The sequence below is a fragment of the Parus major genome, chromosome 13 (genome assembly GCF_001522545.3).
Source record: "Parus major isolate Abel chromosome 13, Parus_major1.1, whole genome shotgun sequence".
Classification (NCBI taxonomy): domain Eukaryota; kingdom Metazoa; phylum Chordata; class Aves; order Passeriformes; family Paridae; genus Parus; species Parus major.
The window spans coordinates 5,256,974-5,263,807 of NC_031782.1; the positions used below are offsets into that span (position 1 = coordinate 5,256,974).

The 6,834-nt window shown below is 54.0% G+C and overlaps 1 long non-coding RNA gene across 1 annotated transcript in view; it reads left to right on the forward strand.

Moving 5' to 3' along the window:
* LOC107210532 overlaps positions 1-6,450 on the forward strand; it is a 7,335-nt gene extending 885 nt beyond the window's left edge. Inside the window, exon 2 of the long non-coding RNA XR_001523949.2 lies at positions 549-6,450. This is a non-coding gene — a long non-coding RNA (uncharacterized LOC107210532). The remainder of the gene's footprint in view (positions 1-548) is intronic.
* Positions 6,451-6,834: the final 384 nt, after the last annotated feature.

Consider the following 6,834-nt stretch of genomic DNA (forward strand, 5'->3'; position numbering starts at 1 on the left):
GGAGCGCAGCCCCTGCTCGGTTCTGCTGCCACCTGCCGCCGGCAGCCCTGACCGGGGGGAGCCCACAGCACCGCTCTGCTCATCCCTTCCTCCGAAAACCCTGAAAAACAGCCCTTTCTCTCTTTCCAAAGGGAAGAGTTTGTCCTGCGGGAACAAAGGATTTGCTTGAAAAGTAGCTGCCCGTGGCAGGCAAGCAGAAAGCCTCCTCCTGCCTGGCTTCATTCCAGAAATCCATCCCAGGAACGCGCTGGGATGTTTGTTCCCAAGGTGTCCTCAGCAGAGCAGCGGTTGATACGCCCTGGCTCTGGCTGGGACATCCCCGAGATAAGATCCCGGCTGGCAGAGCCAGAATCCCGCCTGGTGCCGGTGCCAGGGCAAACAGCAGAGCCTGTGAGTGCAGAGAGACGCAAATATCCGCCTGGGCAGTACATGCATAGAAAATCCCACTTCCCAAGGCTTCCCAAAAGAGGGGATTTTTTTGTTTCTGTGTCCTCTGCTCTAGGGACCAGCGAGAGTCAGTTCCTTCCCCTCATTTCGCCAAATTTCAGCTCCACAGACAATACAGCTCCTTCCGACCCCAGCTGCACCCTGGAGGGCTGGGCTGGCAGAAGCCGGAGGTGGAGAAGCCCAGAGATTCCGTTCTCTTTGTAAATATGGAGACAGTTTAAGGTAACAGTTCCTAAACCCTGCTTCTCCCTGCGGTGCCTTGCACTCCTCAGGGATGGGAGAGTCCAACCCCGCAAACAGCGAGAGCGCAGCTGGGAGGATGCGCTGGCAGGGCTGTGGGCTCTTACCCCACGGCACTTTCATCCAGAGTCCTGTCTCTGAGCCCCTTCGGGTCCCGCTGAGCCGAGAGGAGAGTCCCAGGAGAGCCAGATATCCCCGTGTCCCACGGGCAGCCCCAGCCGCAGGAGCGGAGGTTTGCAGTCGGTTGCGCCGAGTGTCCAGGCGGTGGCACCTGTGGACTGCGGTGGCACCTGTGGACTGCGGTGGCACATGTGGACTGCGGTGGCACATGTGGACTGCGGTGGCACATGTGGACTGCGGTGGCACATGTGGACTGCGGTGGCACCTGTGGACTGCGGCCGCACTCGGGGCTCGGCCCCATCCCGCCCTCCTGGGGCTCGCCCTGGGGACGCTGCTGGCCAGGTGATGGTCACCAGGAGGAGGGAAGTGCCTACAGCAAGGTGAGCACATGCATCCTGCATTGCTCCTTGGAGTTTTTCCCACTGCGGAAGCGCAGGGAAGGAGATGGAGCTGCAGACAGGCCGGGATAACCCTCTTGGCCATCAGCTCCCGTCACGAACGGGTCTGGCACTGCCCTGTGCTGCTCTGCAGAGCTCTCCCCGAGGATCCTGCCTCCACACCACTCCCTGAGTGGGGATGCACAGTGGGATTCCCTCGCTGCCAGCCTGGCTGTGTTCCCTGTGCCATGGGAGCTGTCCCCATCCTTCCCAACACAGCACCCTGCCTGCAGCACCGCTCCTTTCCACGGCCAGTGAGGATGAGATGCCAGGATCATGTTCCAAGTGAGGCAGGGTATTCATCAGGTCTCCAGGGGTATGGCCAGCACTGAGCAGCTGCCTGAAAACGTGCCCAGGTGGCAGTGCCAGAGTGGCAGCTCCAGTGGCAGCACACATCCTCCAAGCTGGGCTGGATGCTCCCCTCCTGCCTGCCTTGAGGGTTCATGGGGAGCTTCCTGCTAAACTGAAGGATTAGGACAGGAACATGGATCACAGCAGTTCAGCTTGGAGCATCCATGCCTGGCTGCCTCCCACAGGCTGGCTTGTGGGCTGAGCAGGGAGGCCATTTCCTCTTCTAAGGAAACTGTTACAGCTGCAAAAACAGGGTCTTTGCCCTTAAAGAGTCCCTTGATCTTTCCTTCAAATACCATACTACTCTGCTCGCTCAGGGACCACTCACCAGCCAGAAGGATGTTACAGCTGCACTTGGATATGTTCAGCAAGGCATCACAGCATTAGCTGTGCACTCTAGTTGAAACATTCATCCAGCTCCCAGAGCTACCATCTCTCTTCTCTGGAGTCCTGGCAGTGATCAGTCATCGGGGGGAAAGTGTGTGGCACGGTGCCATTTGTGGATGTTGGCACTGCCCAGGTGGGACATCTCACTGCTGTCAGCCTGCAGTGGTGTGATCCAGCACTTGGCGCTGCAGGGAAGGGCTGGGCTGGGCTGCAGGACATGCAGATTGGACTGAAAGGGAGGGAGGACTGCACAGGTAGCAAGTTTATGAATGTTGGATTGTGGAGTTTAAGCCGGCTGCTGCCTCTCGTGGTAAGTGAAAAAAGCTTCCAAAGGATCATCATCAATAAGCATTAGCCCATGGGATGGAAACAGCACAGGGGGGGAGCCCTGTAATGCCAGGAACGTGCTCCAGTCCCAGGGAAGCCTGCCCCCTTGCATCCCTGCACAGCAGGGAGTGCATCCTGTCCCTGGCTGGGCAGGATGGGAGGCCTGGCAGCCAGAGTGGCACAGCTGATGTCCCATTCCCGACCTGTGCCACGACCATGGAATGAATCACCCCATCTCTCTTTGCACACACAGTGCTGCCCAGTGGACACCCAGCCCCACGGGCTCTGGAGTGGGGGAACTCAGGAGAGCAGCCCTGAGGAGGGTGATGGGCACCAGTGGGATCCCCAAGGCTGGGACAGGCTGAGGGGTGCATGGAGTGTCCCATGCCAGTCCAGCTGGGGACTGCAGGATCCCGATCCCAGGTCTCATCCGACTCCAGGGGTCTCCAAGGGCTTGTCCGTGATTAACGGCTGGGCTGCGCTGTGGATGAGCCGCTGTGTTTGATGTATGGAGCAGAGGCGGCCGGGGATTTTCCTCCCCTTCTGGGGTTAATCCTCCCCTGCCTATCGCAGCCCTTTGATTGCAAAGCCCTGCAGATAAACCTCCTTAGTCACCAGCGGACTGCAGGCACCCACCGAGGATGGGGGCAGCAGCGTGAGCTGGGGAGATGCAGGATTTGGGAGCTTTCCTGCTGCACATGGCAACTGTGGAGTGTCTGCTCCTTGCAGCTTGCAAAAGGGGAGGAAAGCGCTTTTCTTTTGATTAATCCTGATTAATTCTGCTTATTTAACTGGAGATCTAAAGTAACATGAAAAGAGCCACTAAACCCCAAACGAGCACCACTCCCCAGCCTCTCTGGTCGAAGGAAACCTTTCCAAAGTCGGAGAGCTTCAACAAATCAGGAACACACCCGTGAACATGCGGTTTGGGATATGGCAATAGCCACACCACTCTGCCGCTAGCCCCAGCCAGTTTTCATCACGCACAGGCAGCCATAAAAGCCAGCCTAGAACAAGCAGCGTTGTTTTTGCAGGAGTGGTCGAATTTTGGATTTTAATAAGCCTCAGCCTCCACATAATTTTTCTCTTTAAAAAGCCAAAAGGCACCAACCCAAAAAAAGACTTAGAAAATAGCTTGAAAATTCCTGTAAAATAGCTTGTAAGTGTCTAAAAGCTGCCGAGCTTTGCTCTCCTGGGCTTAGAAATGCCACCTCCAGAGCAGAGCCACAGGGGGAGAGACGGCTTGGGGAGATCTCGCTGCTCCCTGTCCCATTGCAGGGCAGGAGCTGCTGAGGGGACATTGAGTGGTTCAGGCTGTGCTGTGGCAGAGGGATGAATACTTTGGGTCAAACCTGTCCAGCCAGGACACACAGTTAGGAAGCACAGCTGCTGGAATGGGGACAGCCAGGCATGCAGGACAAGGATGTCCTTGGTGCATGATGCTACTGTGTGTCCCCTGCCTGAGCATCAAGCTCAGGGAATTAAATCCCTTCTAAGACCCACAACTGCATCTGACTGCCCTGCCACAGCCTTGTCCAGCTTGGTTTTAAAACACCCATGACATAACCTGGCCCAGTCTTGACTGTCCTACAGTGACTGAATCATTTGTCTTAATATCTGACCTCTGAGCTTTCTCATTGCAAAGTTGATTACATTTTGTCCCAACTTCAGCAGACCCTGAGATCAATTCATCACTGCTGTCTCAGAAGTCCTGGGTTTTTGTCATGTCTCTCTGCATTTCCAGCTTTCTAGAGAAAACAAACCCCATCTCTTTGGTCAGGTTGGACTATCCACTTTGTCATTCTTGCTGCTGCACTGACTCCTCTGAACATCTGCATACCTCTGTGAGCTGGCAGCCCAGAGCTCTTGGGGGTTCACTTTGATCAGTGTTCAAAGCAGGGATCCCAGCGCCCTGAGGACCACCCTAGGTCATGTTCTTTGCCTACATACTTGAGTGCACACGTGAGCTGAAGCCAAATGAGGCTTCTCAGCCCTTCAAACCTTGAAGTCGAGCCAGGATGTCCCCCTGCATCACATGTGGAACTGGAGGGACCAAGCTGCCCACATGTTCCAGGCTGAGGGGTCCTTACACCCTCACTACCAAATGCACACTCTGAACATCTGCACACCCAGAACCACACACTGCCCGTTCAGCTTTTCAGTCAAGGATTCTCCAACCCAAAGGTGGAGTGAGCCATCCCAGATGGGGAGGATGCTGTACTTCTTGACTTTACTGTTCCCAGTGAATAACATCCCTCTCATTTGAGGTCAGCAGATTTCCAGCTGCCCAGACTTTAATTCTGGGAACATAACACTTTTCACCCACCCTCCTGCCAATCATCCTCCCCTTCCCCCTGCTCTAGGAGTTAAAGAAAGATCCACCGGACAAAACAGCTCGGAGCCGGCATCCGAGCAATTAGAGCAGTGTTTTCTGCCAGCTGCTAGACTGCTCGTCACCAATCTGATGGGTAGACTAAACAGCAAGGACCTGGGCTGATCCCCCTGTGCTGTTCTGGCCTGGAAGTGGGGGCAGCCGGGAGAGCGCAATGGTTTGCATCAAAACTGGCAGCAGCGTCCTGGAGGAGAAGACCGAGGGAATCCTCTGGCTGCTTAACTGAGGTGGGTGGGAGGAGGTGGAGAGAGACCTGAAGGGACTCTGGAGGATGGAGCCCAGGCTGTGGGAAGTGGGGAGCCCCTGGATTGGGATAACTTTCCTCCCTTGTGGCAGTCCAGCTTTGTGTCACCCCCATTCTGTTGCCAAACCTGTGTCCAAGCCCATCATGCCAAGCTGGAGCTTCAAGGGTGATTCATTTTTTTTCCTTTCAGTTGCCCAAACTCTTCTCTTCCTCCTGCTTCACAGACAGACAACAGTTTCCCCCAGGGGCCGGGGGGCTCATCTGGAGTAGCTGGCACCATCATCTGGGAGTCATTCCCTTATCAGGCAGCTGATTTTGGCTCTGGGGAGTCAGCACCTCTCAGGTGAGGAAGGCTCACAGCAGCTGCCCGTGCTGTGCAGTCAGGAGGGGTTATCAGTCTGGCCACCCCCTCACCTGGCCAAGCCCCATCAGACAGCAGCTCTTGGACACCCCTGGGCTGATGGGGTGGAAATGGGACATTACATCTGGGAAATGCTTTTTGCTTCCTTAAAATAAGGAAAGCAAAAAGCATCATTTGGGCTCGGGTCCCTCTTGCCATCAGTTTGCAGCAATGTGTGATTGTGCCAAAGCAAATGCAGCGGCAGTGGCACTGGAGAGAGCTGTGGCTTTTATTGCTCTTATCTCCCAGCTTCTGGAAGATCCCCCTGCCTGCCTGGGGGTCTGGGCAGGGACACGGTGCACACGCCACAGGGAGAGCAGCTCCCCCCTAAATCACAGCTTGCCATGATTTACACACAGGCTCACAGCTTAGGTAACTGCAGTAAACAGAATAAACAGACCTCCCTCTGGATTTATGGACTGGCAAAAGGACCTTTAACCACAAAAGAAATGTGCTTTCCAGCCCTCTTCTATCACCAGATCCCAACCAAAGGCTTAAATGCTTATGTCAAGCCCACAGAGCTCAGGATTTGGGCTGGATTCAAGCTATTCCTGCATCTTCCCTGCTACCCGGATAACTCACAGTTCATCTCCCGTTCAGCTCCCAGCTGACACACACACACACACACACACACACACACATGATGCCAGAGGAGCCAGAGGGAGCAGGGACAGGATTTTTCTGTTTGGGGCTTAAAATAAGTGACTCTTAAATGCAGAAGCAGGCAAAGGTGTGCAAGTGCTCTGCAAACGGGTTCCTTTCTTCTCGAGCTTCCCATTCCTCCCCAGTAGCTACCCCTGGTCAAGTGAGGAACTTTGGCTGCTGTCACCGAGCTGAACATTCCCAGCACAAGAGCTGCTGTCTAAAGAGAAATTATGGATGTTTTTTATATTTTCTTGGAGTAAAAGAGGTGTTAGATTTTGATGTGTTCTCAAATATCTCATGAGTTTCCCCCTGTAGATGTGGAAACTTGTATAATGATGCTATTACTAATGTTTCGTGCCAAAACAAAGAGTGCAAAATGCCTCAGGAGTCCTTTGTTAGCAACCTTGAGACCATTATTTTTGATGTGACACCCCTAAATAAAAGCAACTGGAGAAGAGAAGCTTGTCCATCCCCTGACAGTCACAGCTCATGCCTGGGGAGCTGGTCCCACCAGTGGCAGAGGTAAGAGTAAAACCAGAAACCAGGCTGAAAAACTTAGGAAAATTTGGTATTATTAGGACTTCTTTCTTTCCTATACTCCTCAGCTGAGTCAGCCAATGCATCAGCCACACAGAGCAGCCTACACGGCTACCAAGGAAGTTCTCAGAGCCCAGAGTTACCCCTTCCCTTCATAGCCAGAGAGGGAAAAGCATCCAGGAAAGTACAGCTTTCCCCCCATCTTGCACATCTTTATTTAATTCCACTGAAAGCAAGCACACATTTTTGAAATGGAACAATTTAAATCCATGAATTGTTCTGAATCCAGGAGAATTGCCAAACTTTC